Source organism: Octopus sinensis, linkage group LG15 (assembly GCF_006345805.1).
Source record: "Octopus sinensis linkage group LG15, ASM634580v1, whole genome shotgun sequence".
Classification (NCBI taxonomy): domain Eukaryota; kingdom Metazoa; phylum Mollusca; class Cephalopoda; order Octopoda; family Octopodidae; genus Octopus; species Octopus sinensis.
Window position 1 is genome coordinate 17746662 of NC_043011.1, and position 17509 is coordinate 17764170.

The 17509-nt window shown below is 35.0% G+C and overlaps 1 long non-coding RNA gene across 1 annotated transcript in view; it reads left to right on the plus strand.

Moving 5' to 3' along the window:
* The window catches only part of LOC118766413, a 15152-nt gene extending 1148 nt beyond the window's left edge, over positions 1–14004 (plus strand). Inside the window, exons 2-3 of the long non-coding RNA XR_005002346.1 lie at positions 8478–8480; positions 13994–14004. This is a non-coding gene — a long non-coding RNA (uncharacterized LOC118766413). The remainder of the gene's footprint in view (positions 1–8477; positions 8481–13993) is intronic.
* Positions 14005–17509: the final 3505 nt, after the last annotated feature.

Genomic DNA, 17509 nt, shown 5'->3' on the forward strand with positions numbered 1-17509 from the left:
TCTGGACATACTATTGAAACCTTTCCTCAGATACATTAAAAGTTTCATTAGAGACGATCTGGACATGCTAGAGCATCTACCAAAAACCACCAACGAAGAAGCTTTATTAGTCTCCTTCAATGTCATCAACCTCTACACTAAACTTCCACATGACTAAGGAATAGAGGCAATAAAATTCTGGTTAGAAAAATACCTCGACGTTCTCTCGGACCGCATAAACCAGACTTTTGTCATTGAATCACTGACGTCCATCCTATAAAAGAGTTACTTCTTATTCGAAAAAACATAGTACCGCCAAAAATGTGGTATTACGATGGGAACGAAAGCTGCGCTTATCCTTTCGAACCTAATAATGGGTTTCTTTGAATCTACCTTATATGAACTTTTACATCAAAAATGTGGCACCTCATTCCACCAGTATAGAAGAGAAAACTGGAAAAGGTACATAGACGATTATTTTATCATCTGGAACGAACCCTATGATAAACTCCTGGATTTCAAATCCACATTGAACAATATAATCCCCAAAATCCAATTTACAATAGAATACAGCAAGGAACAGCTTCCATTTCTGGACATTTTAAAAATCAAAATGTCCAACAACCAAATTGCAACCGACGTTTTCTACAAACCAATAGAAACAAAACAGTATCTGATTTTCAATTTATGCCATCCTAAACACGCCAAAATCACATTCAATCTAACAAAAAGGATCTGTAGCAGGTTTTTTTTTGAGGCTCAAGACTTTTCATAAAATTATCGTATATATATATTTCTAATATCGAGATATATACATGCATACACACAGATAGACGGACCTAAACGCACGCGCGCGTGCTGTGTTTCTGCCAGAGAGACTTGTCTATCTGAACGCCCACTTTCTCCATCTTAGCGATTTTCAAGCTGTGCTTATCTTCAAGTAGTCATTCAAAATATCACATCATTTAATGGCTATATATACAATGTTTGTGTGCGAAAGAGAGAGAAAGCGAGAGAGAGAGAGGGTGACATTGTGTCTGTGTTTTTTCCCCACCACTGTTTGACAATCCATGTTGTTTACGTCCACGCAAATTCCCGGTTCGGAAAAACATCAGAGAACATACGCATCGGGTTTATAAGAAGGTACTGGTTTGTATTCATGCGGCCATACTTCTTCAAGTACCACAGAGTCGCCTCGATGTTATGAGTAAATCCACTAAAAGCTATAAATAAAATAGCATATCCATGTATCTGACTATTTACTTATTCAACTACCTACCTACTTATATGTATGTATATATATATATATATATGCATGTATTCATACATACATGTATATATATGTATATATATATATGCATATATATATATATATATATTATATATATATATATATATATATATATATAATAATAAATATTAGGGAATAAATCCAAATTTACAGGGAAAAAATCAGATTTATGATTAATCGATTTTATAGTAAAATATTATAAAATATTATTCGAGACAAAACCACTATTTTGCAAAACAAACAAGGAAAGACTTAATCGATACATTAATCAATTAAGTCTTTCCTTGTTTGTTTTGCAAAATAGTGGTTTTGTCTCGAATAATATTTTATATATATATATATATATATACATATACATATATACTTAAATATATATATATACACACATATATACATTTATATATGTGTGTATATATAAATATATGTGCATGTATTTATAAAATTATCAACCAATCTATTTGTCTCTCCTTATGTGTTTGTGTACGTCCTATGTGTTTATGCATACGTTTGTACACCTTCATATGCACTAGTAAGAAGATCTCATATATGCTTATATGCTTGTATATATACCTGCACACACGTACCTACTGTATATATACCCATATCTACAGTAACCTGTAAGTAGGTAAATAAATATTAGCCTTCACAAGTTAGCTAAACTATTCTAAAATTATTTAAATTCTGTCTGTCAAGAAGCTTTTCAAAATTCGCAAGATGATACCCGCGTCTACCGTATTGATGTGTATCGACTGAACTTTATAAAGAAAGCAAATATTTAATATCCGGTCATTTTAGTGAAAGCAACCAATGAAATGTAACCTGATTTGCACAGACTGACGATTTATATATGTTTAATAGTAAATCGATTCTGTACAAGTAAATATCTCATAGACGGTATTTTGTAGGACATAAATATGGTAAAGGGCAAATAAATTCATTAAAGTTTAGATTAGGATTCTTTTCACTCTTCAGTCTAGCTTTTGGTGACATCTTCTGATTAAGACGATAGAACACAATGGAAGCATTCTACTGAAACTTTCTTCATAAAGGAATTGGATATTTTATTGAAAGCAAACCCCCCGGGAACGTTAAGTGGTTAAAGTCATACTAGTGTAACTGATGTTATTTTGAAATTTCAAAAACATTATCGATGAAGATGTTTCATTATCGGTACAAAAGACAAATGACAATATATTGAATATTGGAAATCAATGTTCGATTTCAAAAGCAAAATCCTCCAGAGATGTCTAATTATACTGAATATATATATATATGGTATTATTAATTTTATACATAGGGGCATTCATGATTCACCTAATTTTGATCAAAAGTCTTACAGCAGTTCCTTTATAGGTCTTATATATTTATACATTTATGTATAAATTTATTAGTTCGTCCGTCGTTGTCGGCGATGGTGAAGGATTTCCATCGGAGAATAGTCCAGGGAACGGTGAGACCTTGTTGTGCTAGGTGATTTTAGAAGATATTAAGGTTGAAGCAGTTTAGCAATTTGGGATGACCTTTGTAAACCATCCAAGTTTCCGAGGCGTACCATAGCGTAGGCAGTACATCTGCTTGGTAAACATTGGCGACCATCCTAAACAACTTGGCGACCATCCTAAATCCTATCCTATAACACTGATTAACGTAGCCTTCCGTATGCTAAGCGTGACTTGGTGCGCTGAATATTCCGACTTCATCGTCCAGGTCCACTGATCTGGATGTTGTGCTGGCGAGGTATATGAACATATCAACGACTTTCAGGACCTCCCCTTCCAAAGTGTTAGTTCTATACACATCTCCTCCGGGACGGGTTGTTTTCTGAGTAACTTTTATAATATAAACCTAGAGTACAACGATTGCACGTCTCTATACTTATATTATAGAATGGCATGTCTAAATTATTCTAAAGTAGTGTAACATTTAAGGCTATATTTGCTTGCAATTTTTAAATAAGTTCAGCGACTAGTTTGAGAATCTCTCGAGGACTACTGATTCATTCACTAAAGCTGGTATATCGAAATATAACAACGTAACACCTATTTCTAATATCGAGATATATACATGCATACAGACAGAAAGACGGACCGAAACATGCGCGCGCGTGCTGTGTTTCTGCCAGAGGGACTTGTCTGTCTGAACGCCCACTTTCTCCATCTTAGCGATTTTCAAGCTGTGCTTATCTTCAAGTAGTCATTCAAAATATCACATCATTTAATGGCTAAAAGAGATGAAGCTATTATAGAGATTTTACATGTTACTTCATGAATATACACAAACATCAAAATACATACGTATATATATTTGCCGTCTCAAATAATAGCGTTCGTAAACATTTTTTATCTCGTTTGGCTTAACAGCCCTTCTTGTTTGTGTTACTGTTATTCTCCGTGTCCTGTACTTTACTGTTTATATTTTGTACTGTCGTTACTGTCCTGTTTTTGTTACCATTTTTACCCCTCCGCCAAAAAAATCTCAAATTTTATTTAATTTGATTTTCGCGGAAAGGAAATTTTCATTGAAGTCACGTATCGCCTTGACCTTCGAAACGTGGAGTAGATGAATCTAAGGCGACTGAAGAAGGGGAATTTTCCTTGTTTTGTATGTCCTGTACTCTATTTTTTCATTGTTTAAAAAATGGTCCATTTCCTTCGTTTTGTGTTTATGTTTTCGTTTCTCATTGTGTTCGGCGTTTATTTGGTGTCCTGTACCCATATATGCATGTATATATACATGTAGAGGTAGGTACGTACATATATGTATGTATATATGCATATGTTTTATTTATTTATTAATTATATATATATATATATATATTATATATATATATATATATTATATATATATATAATATATATATATATATATATATATACATATATATATGTATACATTTATATATGTGTGTGTGTGTGCATGAATTTATATACATACATACATATATATGGTGGCTGTCTATTTCTTATGCTGAGTGTGATCACCTCCTCTACCTACACCTTAGAACCATCATGGCATCTGATGTGGCTTTTAAATCAGACTATGTTCTGAAAATACACCCACAGAGATTGCACATCCGATTTGGACTTCAAGAGCTGCATATCCGTTCTGATCTTTGTGGATCTTAAAATGTGTTTCGAGGTTTCCGTTGGATTTGCAAACCTTATAGCATACACTGCATTGAAAGGTATGCACAGACATAGAGGCAGAATATTCGGTGGAGTTTCGTTTTGCATGGGTTCACAAATGGGATTTGAGCCCAGCAAAAGAAAGGTATGGTCTCTCACAAACTGTGCACACAAAAACCTCATCGTCATTCACATTCTCGATCATAACATTCCTCATAGGATCTATTTTGAGTCAGTCTTACATGCATTATCCTGGCCTCTTCAAATGCGTTCACTCCACTCCGCACAGTTGTTCACCATCCAAATCAATCTGAAGCAAAAGTTTGTATGTCTTCTGGATCCATTCAAAGTGACTTCATAGTAATCTTTATACCGTCCTTAAACTTATTTTTAGCTTTACGCCGATAGCGTTTCCCTCTGCAAGCTCACCATAAAACAGCTGTTTCAGCATGGCTTCATACACCGTTCAAACAATATGGCCACAAATCTCATTTGGTTCCTCAAATTCATAGCTTTAATTGAGGTGATCCCTGCAGATGCAAGGACATCTGCGTTTGGAGTAAAAGAACTCCATTTAATATTAAAAATGCGATGATGGCATTTTTGTTTGAATAGTGCTAACAATTTAAAATGCTTTTCATAGCAAGTCCATGTTTCACAAGAATACAACAGGGATGGTAAGACAAATCATTTGTAAAGAGCCAGCTTTGTATTCTTATTTATATGTTGCTGGCACCAAGTGCGTGACTCCAAGCTACCAAATACTTTTGCTGCCCTTTGAATTCGCAGATCTATTTCTTTATCAAGATTTCCATCATTTTGTACAGAGCTTCCAAGGTAGATAAACGAATTGACAACCGCTAAAAACATACACATAACGAAATGTTTGCGGGGTTACAAACAGCTCCACACGTAGGTTGATACATTACAACTGCTTTCAAGTTGATGGTCAAGCGAAACTCATTACAAGCTGAGTCAAATGCAGATACAAGAGATTGCAGACCAGGTTGAGAATGACTGACAAGATCGCAATCGTTATCATATAAAAGCTCCCTAATGAGTGAAGTATAAACCTTCGTTTTGAATTTCAGTCCGGTCAAATTAAAAACATTCCGCGTTGTTCGATATTTTATGTAAATACCGTCCTCGGAGTTTTGATAAGAATCTCACAGCACAGCAGTAAATAATATTGCCAAGAGGGTGGGTGCATGAACGTCTCCTTGCTTTACTCCATTTTCCACGGCAAAAGATTCAGAAAGCCTACCAACAAAATAAATTCTAGCTTTCATATCTTGCTGCAATGCTCTGATCATGTTTACAAATTTTTCTGCGCAACTTATTTTTCTTAGAATTAGCCACAGAGTATTTCGATTAACAGTATCGAATGCTTTGCTCAAATCAAGAAAGTAATGGTATAGAGCCATATTCAGTTCAATGCACTTTCTTGGAATTGACTGATAATAACGATGCAAGAGGAACGAAAACCACACTGAGACTCAGACACTATATTTGGAATTATGAAGGTATTTAAACGTTCTAACAAAATGCGGGCAAATACCTTTCCGACCATGGACAAATGCGAAATCCCACGAAAATTATCAGACAGATGCTTTGGTACCGATTTATACAAGGAGACTAAAACGGCATCAATCCAGTTTTGAGGCACTTTCTTACCTTTCCAACAGTGAGAAATTAATATATTTAAGCGTTCAAACATTTTGTCACCCACTTATTTCAAGACTTCTGCACAGATTCCATCAAAATCTGGAGACTTATTGTTATTCAGCTCATTCTCAGCTAAATAAACTGTCATTTAGAGTTGGTTCAAATGTCATATCTTCTATAACTGGCAGATGCTCGATTTTGTCTATCGTCCTCTTGTCAGTGGATAATGGTTTATTCAAAAGTGCAGAAAAATGTTCAACCCAGCGTTGTCAGTCAGAAACAAACGTCCATTTGTTGCTTTCAATGGAGCTATTGAAGTAGATTTTAGGCCATATACCTCCTTAACATAAGTGTACATACCATTGGTATCATTCCTATCAGCTGCTTCTTGTGCCCCCTTTTGCTCTGTTATTCTACCATTTCTATTAATTTTCCTTAGAGCAGTCGGCACTTTCCCTTTCAGCTTTCTGTAAGCTTCGTTTGAGTTGGGGTTCAAGGTCTGAGAAAGGAGTGTATTGCCTAAGTATTATTTTTCTAAAAGTAGATCATGTATTTCTGCTGATCTATTTGAGAACCAGTCACTGGATTTAGGTTATTTAAATCCACTGACGAACTTGTAGCCTGAAATTATTTTGTTTTGAAAAATTCCCATAGATTGTTTGGGTCAAGATTAATACTTTCTATAGTATCGTGGTGTCTTTAAAAGTTGCTTGATAATTTAAAGACTGCAACATTAAACTTTTTGGGTACCTTAGTACAGCACCAGACTATCGATCTGTAGGCATTATTGAAAACTCTATTTTCCCACGCACTAGATGATAGTCAGTCCAGCTCTCTGCCCCTATCATGGCCCGAACGCTAGAAACGTCTTTCATATCACGTTTTCTGATCAGAATATGGTCTGAGATGCCAGTGCTTAGATCTTGGGTGCATACAGGTGGTTTTATATTTATTTTTCTATTTAAACAGAGTGTTGGGGACCATCAGATTATTCTCAGTACAAAACGGGAAATGCGCTACTCCATTTTTATTACATTTTCCAATCCTTAAAACAAGCCATGAAACATAGTTCTTTCCAACTATTGCATTGAAATGTCCTAATATGATCATCTAGCCAGAAATTGGTACTTCCTTCAATAATTGCACTAGATCACCATCAAACTTTCCTACAGTTTCATTAGAATGGGAAATATATTGTTGGTGCATAAATACTGTTACGAAACCTACCTCTTGTCAGTTTAATACGGCATGACATGATCCGTTCAGATATATCACTTGGAAGGTCTGCAATGGAGGATACTAATGTACTCTTGAGAGCAAACCCGACACCAGGTTCTCTAAGCTGATTCTTAGAGGTCGGCCTCTCCAAAAATAGTATATCCATAAGTAAGTTCATTTACTTGACTCTCACCGGAAAGACGAGTTTTAGAGAGCGCAACTGTATCAAGGGAATGTTTCTTAAGCGCACATACAATAAGTACAGTACGCCTTTCTGATCACTTGTTGAAATCATCATCAAGAAGTGTGCGCACATTCCAACAGTCAAAACTCAAAATATGTTTATTTTTACTTTTTCTTGAAGATAGTTTGATCACAGTGATAGGAGGACGACCGGGCTCAGGCTGTGATACAATGGGACACAGTCCGATGATTTTACCAAGATTTGATGTTTCTGTGCAGATAAATAATTTTCAGTGTGTGTAGGTTGCACAGCACTACCCCGCCTCTTGGGAAAAGAAGACTTCGATACAACCAGGAACTTCCGTGACCTCAGGTTTTATTTCGGAGATTTCCTTTTCCTAGGTAGATTAGCAACCAAGGATAAAGAGCTTCTACCTGACCAGGAGGTACGCAAGCCCATTCCAGATAACAAACCGACACTCAAACACTCTATTAAGTGATCAAATATCACACCAGTGACCGACGCATACTAGTTCATTAATACATAAGAAAATAAAAGCAAGTACGATATGTGATTTGCAAATGTAAATAAGAATTAAATATAAATAATATTGATACGAGTATAAACAAGTAAAAGATGTGCAATAAGTATAAATAATTATGTATATAAAAGTAAAAATATACATATATATACATATAAAAATGGTTCGATTTGTGACTAAGAATTAAAGAAGAATCATATATAAATAACATATATAAATAATATATATAAATATAAAAAGTAAATTATATGCAATTAAAAAATATAAAGTAAGATTTAAATACCAATGATATATATATATATATATATATATATTTACAGATATTTTGTTGGATAGGCGTCGACTGTTCAGGAGTTCCTCTGTCCTTTCACGGGTCATATTTTTCATCCTGCAGGGTGTCCAGCAACGCCCTCCTTACCAAGCAAGCCTGGTGGGGTTGCCAGTTTAGTCGCCGACGACCCGACCACGCGACAGGTTGTACAGGATTACATGTTACCAGTAGCTCTCTAGTTCGACGTGACATAAATGAATATATATATACATATATACTTACACACACACACAGACATATATATACATACGAGGAGTGTATATAAGAATTATAATGAGTGATTATCTCATCACTGTATCACTTCCCTACATGTTGACCGGTTTGATCATCAAAATTTTAATGTAAGACGCACGTTAATATTGCAATCTTCAATAGTCGTTTTTCCCTTTTCTAACGTTAGTAGTGTTATAGACGTTTGAGACAGTTCTTGGTGTTAGATTATAAAACACACACAGACACGCACTCAAACATTCATTTATACAGATATTTACAAATATACACATGAAAATGCTATGATAAAAATATGACTTCAAGTTAGCTGTATTTTTAAATATTTCCGAATCAAACTGGCCAAACAATCTTTGGTATGCCCGTATAATTAAGACTTCATTTCCACAGACAGAATGAATATTTTGCCGCTTCCATTGCTTAAGAGCCAATTTTAAATTATTTCAGTATCAGTAGCTAATATGATTTTGATCTAAACTTTTTTTAAAAGATTAAAACGAATTTAAACATAACGTTATAAATTAATAATCAAAGAAATAAAAGACAAAATTTAGATGTTAATACTTCTATTTCTATAAGTATGGTAAAAGTACCCTCAATATATTAATATCAAAAATTTGACAGAACTTTCTTTCCAGCCTCATATATATAATCTAGAACAAATTATTTATTATTCGGTATATATTATTCATTTAGTTACATTAGCAAATGAGGAAATAAGAAAATAAAATGAATGAAATTAAGAAAAACTGAAAATAATGTTATAAATTCATTCTTATTTCATAAATCTATTGGCTCCAACTTAAAAACAAATAAAAGGAATTAATTGGTGGGGCCTTAATTGACTCTATGTTTTCATATTACAGACTATTTCTTTATTTACTAGCATCAGTAACGTTACATTACATTTCTAATTTTATTCAAATCGTTAGTTTTAATTCATTGCGAAACTATGAAATATTTCAATCGCTGAAATAAAGCTGGAAGATATAAAGTGTTATTTGATGAGTTGAGATTGTCTTGGTATGAGAGTTTGTGAGTGGTACGTTATAAGTAAAAATTAAAATTAGATAACATTAAATGCTAGTTGCTGTTTACATGTGCTAGGTGTGTCAGGGTGTGTAGGGTTTCGATTTTGATTGTTGAGTAAGTAGTTGGTGATTAGAGAAAAATAATCATAAGAGTTAAATGTTTTTTCTACTCTAGGCACAAGGTCCGAAATTTTAGAGGAGGATTCCAGTCGATTAGATCGACCCCAGTACGCAACTGGTACTTAAATTATCGACCTACTAAGGATGAAAGGCAAAGTCGACCTCGGCGAAATTTGAACTCAGAACGTAAAACCAGACGAAATACTTATTTCTTTACTACCCACAAGGGGTTAAACACAGAAGGGACAAGCTAGGACAGACAAACGGATTAAATCGATTACATCGATTCCAGTGCGTAACTGGTACTTATTTAATCGACCCCGAAAGGACGAAGGGCAAAGTCGACCTCGGCGGAATTTGAACTCAGAACGTAGCGGCAGACGAAATACCTATTTCTTTATTACCCACAGAGGGGCTAAACACAGAGGGGACAAACAAGGACATACATAGGTATTAAGTCGCTTACATCGACCCCAGTGCGTAACTGGTACTTATTTAATCGACCCCAAAAGGACGGAAGGCATAGTTGACCTCGGCGGAATTTGAATTCAGAACGTAGCGGCAGACGAAATACTGCTAAGCATTTCGCCCAGCGCGCTGACGTTTCTGCCAGCTCGCCGCCTTCTTATATGAGTTAAATGTTTCAATCATTGAACATATTCTCATACGTGTGTAAAATTTTGCAAAGCGTGGTATTTTCTATTTTATATTAATGGTATATTGAAGCAGATAGATAGCAATTTTTAGCGCGCTACATAAAATGATTAGCGACATTTCATTCGGTTCTTTACATTCTGGGTTCAAATGTCACTGCGAACAAATTTGCATTTCCTTATTTGAGGGCGTAAAACAGGTTGTAGTTGAGTAATGGATCTCCTTAAAATTACTGATCATGTGCCAAAATCAGAACACATGTTAAGGATTAAACTGGTCGATTTTAAATTCCAAAATGTGTTTGACTGTCAAATATCTACGGTTAATATCTAATTTCTAAATGCCAGTTTATTAAATATTGCTTTAAATAGATTGGTCATTGATTCTTTGTTTTATTAACTGTGGGGCATTAATGAACACACTGGCGTCTCAGTTTTGTTATTAATGTATGCTGTAATTATTTTTATAATTATAGTCTCGCGTAACACGGCTGCAACACTGTGTTTAGTTTAAATTGATTAGAGCTCCCTTGTATTTTGCAATGGTAAAAATAATAGAATACAAGATATTAATTTTACATTGAGTGATTAGCACACCGGAGGAAATGTATAGCGGTATTTCGTCTGCCGCTAGGTTCTGAGTTCCAAATCCGCGGAGGTCGACTTTGCCTTTCATCCTTTCGGGGTCGAGCAAATAAGTTACGCGCTGGGGTCGATATAATCGACTTAATTCGTTTTTCTGTCCTTGTTTGTTCCCTCTGTGTTTAGCCCCTTGTGGGTAGTAAAGAAATAGCTATTTCGTCTGCTGTTACGTTCTGAGTTCGAATACCACCGGGGTCGAATTTGCTTGTCATCCTTTCGAAATAGAGAAATTAAGTAACGTTGAAACAGTGGGGTTGGTGTAATCGACTTACACACTCCCCTATAATTTCAAGCCCTCTGCTGATAGTAGAAAGGAATATTACGTTGAGCAAAAAGCTAATTGAATTTTTCTATAGGAGTGAAACGTATAAGCATGAATTTTATAGGAACGATTACTTGAAATTGACACGGCATATTGTGTTAACTGATGCGCCCATTCCTTATTAGTTAGGGTTAGGGTTAGGGGTGAGGGAAGGGTATCTTTTTTTTTCGCAAATGTAAATAAACCCAATCTGTTTCTGAGGGACATATTCATACAGCACGGTATGTTTTGACTGCAAATGGACGTATTTGATTGGTTAAAAGCTCGATTTGATTGCGGAAAAGCTCGATTTTAAAGTGGAAATATGTTACAACATATAGAATTGTCTCAATAAAGCCAAGAAAAAATGATGTTTTATAAACACATTCTACCAGTATACGAAGTTTAAAAGTGTTTAGTTAACTAGAAATTGTGTTGAAAACTGCCGTTCAAAAGGAAAAGATCCGCCCAAGGATTTAAGTATTGATTTAAAATTTTGGCAGGACATCAATTTCGAGAAAGGAGATTTGTCTATTATTTGGCCCCCAGGACTCAACTGGAATTTATTTCATTGACTCCCGAAATGACGAAGTGCAAAATCGCCCTTGGAGGAATTTGAACTCAGAACATAAAGACGGTTGAAATACAGCTAAACATTTTGTTCGGCCTGCTTAACGATTCTGCTAGCTCACTGCTTTAAAGGATTTAGATATTAAGAATGCGAACGGATCGATTTCAGTGTTTAAAAACTGTACATTTGAAAATTGTGTATATATACAACAGACTTGTAGCTAAGAATCGAAACCTCGTTTCTATTTCTCTTGGAATTTACAATCAAGATTTATTTCAGTTTTCAGATATTTCCGCCATATTAGGCGAGGCAGGATATCAATCAAGACAAACCCATTCAATTACCAATGACCTACATCGGTTTCAGGGCTAGTAAATAGATGAGAAACAAACTTTAAAAAAATAAATTCTCTTTCATTGTGTCATTGCAAACGACTCACATCTGTAATCAGATATTTAATTTTCAAACATACACACATGGAAATATACAGAGAAACATACATACAGACACATCCCCAATTCTTGGCAATTATATATTGTACTCGCTTGCTCCATACTTACAAGCACCTGGTTTAAAAGAAAATAAATACTAAGGCCAAGTCATTGGATTACAAATTCAATGACTAAAAAATGCAATACTAATTAGTGTTGCTTTCTCTGAATGAAACAAGTAAAGGAAACAAAAATGACGCATATGCAGATATGTATAACCAATGGGAAGAAATGCACTCAGTGCGTGTGTTAGTTATTGAACAGCCTGTAATAAATATATCTTAACATAAAACAACCATACTTAAGATGATACAAGAAAACAAATGCCTAAAATAAATATAGAAAGTATGGAGAATGAGTAACATCTGATTTCTAGTTATATTCTCCCCCTACCTGTTTGAAATCATCACATTGCAAGTATTGTCTCATCATTTTGTATTGCTACATTTTATTAGGGGCCCCGCCTCCTATTCAATAATCATGAACGAAATATCTAGGTTAATTGCAGAAGTGTACAGATGACAGTGAATATCTTACACACAAGATCCTAGCTTGAACAGGCACATTATTTTTTAATGTAATTGTATGTCTCATTATTTCTGAAGCAAATTAAATCACAATGATGTCTTAGTAGCAGGCCTTAATGAATTTGATCATATTTCCAGCCAGATGTAAATATATATAATCGAGTGCGTGATTTTGAATGCTTCATACAAACACACAAACACACGCACACTCACGCGCACGCAAAGACACACAAACAAACACACTTACACAGACACACAGAAAATGCACGCACACATATACACTTACATGGCTTACTGGTCACATTTCTAAGAGTATGTTTCTAAGCTAGTGTTACAGCGTGACTGCATTCGAGAAATCCTTCATATTTTCATAAATACCCAATCATACGACGCTTCAAAATTTGTTTACAAAATATTCTCACATTCCAGAAGCTACTATTTAGCATTGTAAAAAAGACAGTACCGGTTGTCAGGGGTCTTTTAGATTCATGGTATAGAGCTCTGAGCTGTATTTTGTGAGGTCCATGTTTCGACTCTCTGTAGAGATTTGTTGGCCAGAATTTTCCCTGTTTTCTGATAATAATTGTATCAACAGGTGTCTTTCGACTGAGAACGATTCAAATTGAGCGAGCGTGTATGGAGTGAAAGCCTAAAGGCAGGAACACAAGACGCAGGCCATTCGGGCATTTTATAAGTGATGGGCGTTCAACAACCCTCACTACTCCGTCGTTGACAGAAAGTTTTAAAAAAGCAGCTAGTAGAAGGGATATATAGAGAGAAAGGGACAGAAAAAATAGATATAAGGAAAAGAAAAAGATCATCTGGGTTGGGAAGAAAGCTGTTTAACACATGTTCTGTATAATTCATTCATATTGAAAGGGAGAATATGAGGACTGCTTAAGTGCGGGTGGAGACACGAGAGCGAGGTAGGTAGCTATTGAACATCAGGGAAAATGGTAGAGGGGATGAATAGGGCAGTCGCATAACCCACCAGAGAAGGTGCCTACTGTAACGTTCATCACTGCTCACTTGTACATTTAAGATTTAACCAGAGACAGAAGGAGAAGCGTTAATCTGAATATAGCAAAAAATTAGCTTACTGTTTGAAGTGGTCTGCGAAAATGTGTTCTCGGTTGAAGAATTTTACGATGTCAACAAGTAATCTTCAAAATTATAGAATAAAGTGAAAGAGGGAAGGAGGGAGAGATGGAGCGTTTGAAGTTAATCTGAATCTAACGAAAAACTAGTTTACTGTTTGAATTGGTCTGTGAATGTGTGATTTCGGCTGAAGAATTTTACGATTTGAACAAATAAGTAATCTTCAAAAGTAGTGAATAAAGTGAGAGAGGGAGAGAGAAAGAGACCGAAAGACATAAAGAGTGGTAGTAAAAAGTTAGATAGATAGAGAGAGAGAGAGAGAAGGAAAGAGAGAGAGACCAACTATATGAAGTGTAGAATAGACAACACTACAGATAGCGACAAATGTAGAATGTTTGGTAAGAGGGGTAAAACGGTATGGTATATCGTTAGAGAATGCCCAAAATTGGTACAACGCGAATCGAATACAAAATACGCCATGAAAATGTGGCAAGGATGTAGATCAATGTGAAAGAAGAAGAAAAAAAACTATGAGGATTTGCAGTGGGAAGTACGATGGTTGTAGTCAATGAAGAGAGTAGACGTGATACCAATAGTATTGATGCATTTGGTTGTATCAACACTCAACTGCCAATATGACTGAAAAAGAACGGTGCAAGTGTGAAGGTAGAAGACCTACAAAAATCAGCATTGCTTGGAACTGCATGAATTCTTCGCAGGCTTCTTGAAGCATGACCATTAAAAAGTGTCACCTTAGTCTGCTGGCTGTGAACAGCTAACACATGCGCTCATAGGAATAATTACGCTGATAATTTTAGCCTGCATATCAAGACAAAAGGGCCCTTGCTACACTTGGAGTTCGGAGGACGCCAGGTACTAAGGCAGCTAAAATAAAGTTATAGTGAAAGGAAACCAGAAATGATGATGATGTTGATGATGATGATGATGATAATAATAATAACAATAATAATAATAATAATAATAATAATAATAATAATAATAATAATAATAATAATAATATAATAATGATAATAATAATAATATTTAGTAATAATAAAACAATAATAATAATAACAATAATAATAATAACAATAATGAAGCTATGCAAACACTATGGAATAGCAACAGAAAATAGATGGTATTGGCACACCCCAGGAAACATCACAGAAAACCAGAAAGCAACCATACTCTGGGACATGCCAATACACAGACAGAGAGAAATAAAGGCCAATAGGCCAGATATAGTTGTCAGAGATAATGCTTTCTAATTGATGTTTCAATACCAATAGATGACAACGATTTTCTAAAAGAAATGGAGAAACTTTCAAAATGCAAAGACCTAGAAATAGAGGTAACTCGAATGTGGAATATAAAAGCAGAAACAATTCCTATCATAGTAGGCGCATTAGGTATGATAAAAAAATATTCTGACAAATGCATAACAAAAGCACCAGGACTTACAAACACATATAACATACAGAAAATTGCACTACTGGGCACTGCACACATTCTACGCAAACCACTTTCAATACAGTAACCATAAGTGCATCACAACAAACCACAGCACATACCCAAGGCAGACAGAGCTGTGCTCGGTAGTGAAGTGAAAGCACAATATAATAATAAAACTACTGACTAATAATAATAATAACAACAACAACAACAACAATAATAATCAAGTGGCAGCTCTGGGAAGATCACCTGGTACGAGAAAACTCCATAAAGTGTCACCGAAAATGAGAATTTTAAAATCCTGTGGAATGCAATGATCTAGTATGATCACCCGTCCAGCCACATGATAATGGACATGGCATGCCCTGGTAACAACAGGATCAATGTGAACGAAGAAGTGGGAAATGAGATGGCAGCGATCAATGAAGCGAGTAGACGTGATACCAATAGTAATTGATGCACTTGGAAGTAACAGCACTCAATTACCAACATGGCTGAAAAAGATTGTTACAAGTGTGGAACTGCCTCGGTGGTGCAGTGAAAGCACGTGATAAAATAAGAAAATGATAATAATAATAATAATAATAATAATAATAATAGTAATAATAATAATAATAATAATAATAATAATAATAATAATAATAATAATAATAATAATAATAAAGCATTCACTAGTACAACACTAAGTACAAAACCAAATATATAGCACCCTAGGCATAACACCAACATGATCTTCCAACTTGTTGTCTCTTGAGGTCTCTGGGTGAGACTTGGAGCCAACTTATACAAATGCAAATCAAAAGTCAAACATAGAATAATAATAATAATAATGATAATATAACATAATAATAATAATAATAATAATAATAATAATGATAATAATAAGGTTTTTAAGGCATTCACTAGTACAACACTAAGTACAAAACCACAAAACCAAATATATGGCACCAAGGCATAACACCAACTTGAACTTCCAACTTGTTGTTTCTTGAGGTCTCTGGGTGAGACTTGGAGCCAACTCGTAAAAATGTAAAGCAAAAAGTCAAACGTAAAACAATAATATTAATAAATGGAAAACATATATCTCGTTGCAAACAAGAAGCTATGGATCATAGGGCTAAAGGCAGAGAGTGAACGATTTATCTTGCCTGGTCAAGATCAGAGCTTACTGACCCGGAACCATCAAGCAAATGTGACGAAAAATGGTGGAGAGCCAAAGTGTCAATACTGCATGGATTTCAATGGGATTGAAACAGTGGACCACCTAATCTCTGGATGTCAGGTTGTAAAACTTGCAGAGTACAACTCAGGATATGACAGAGTTGGCCAATATGTACATTGGATAATGAGTCGGCATTATAAAATAAAAAACTACTGACAAATGGTAGAAGCACCACACTGGATCTGTAATTGAGAGAGAAAATATAACGATTCTTTGGGATTTTGTAGTATGTACAGTCCGGACCATCAATGCAAACAAACCAGATATTGTTATGAAAGACGATCACAATAACATATGTCTATTGACTGACATGAGCAAAACCTGTAATCATAATATCTCGGCAAAAGAATTTGATAAGTTCAGAAAATACAAAGACTTGTTAATCGAAATCGGAAAGATGTGGCATCTCAAGACGGTAATAATACCAGTGGTTGTATGAGCACTTGGAATGATATAAAAGGAACTGAAAGTTTTTAAAGAATGATTCCAGGCTTACCATCAACGCAAGAGGTGCAGAAGATTGTCTTAACTGGTACGTCACACGTACTGAGAATATCATTATCTCTGAATTTTCTTTCCTTTCTTCCCATTTATTTTGTTTGTTTACATTTTTATTTTTGCCATTTTCTGCCTGTGTTTCTTCCCATTTTCCTGTATCAAACAACTGTGTAAATGAAGAATGGGGTGTGTTTCATTTAATGGCATACCAATGTATACAGTGCGTTTCTCTGCCGTAGGTGTCAGGAAGACACTCGGCAAGAAAACGAACCAGCACTGAAAGAAGATAATAATAATAATGACAACAACAACAACAACAACAACAAAAACAACATCCATCC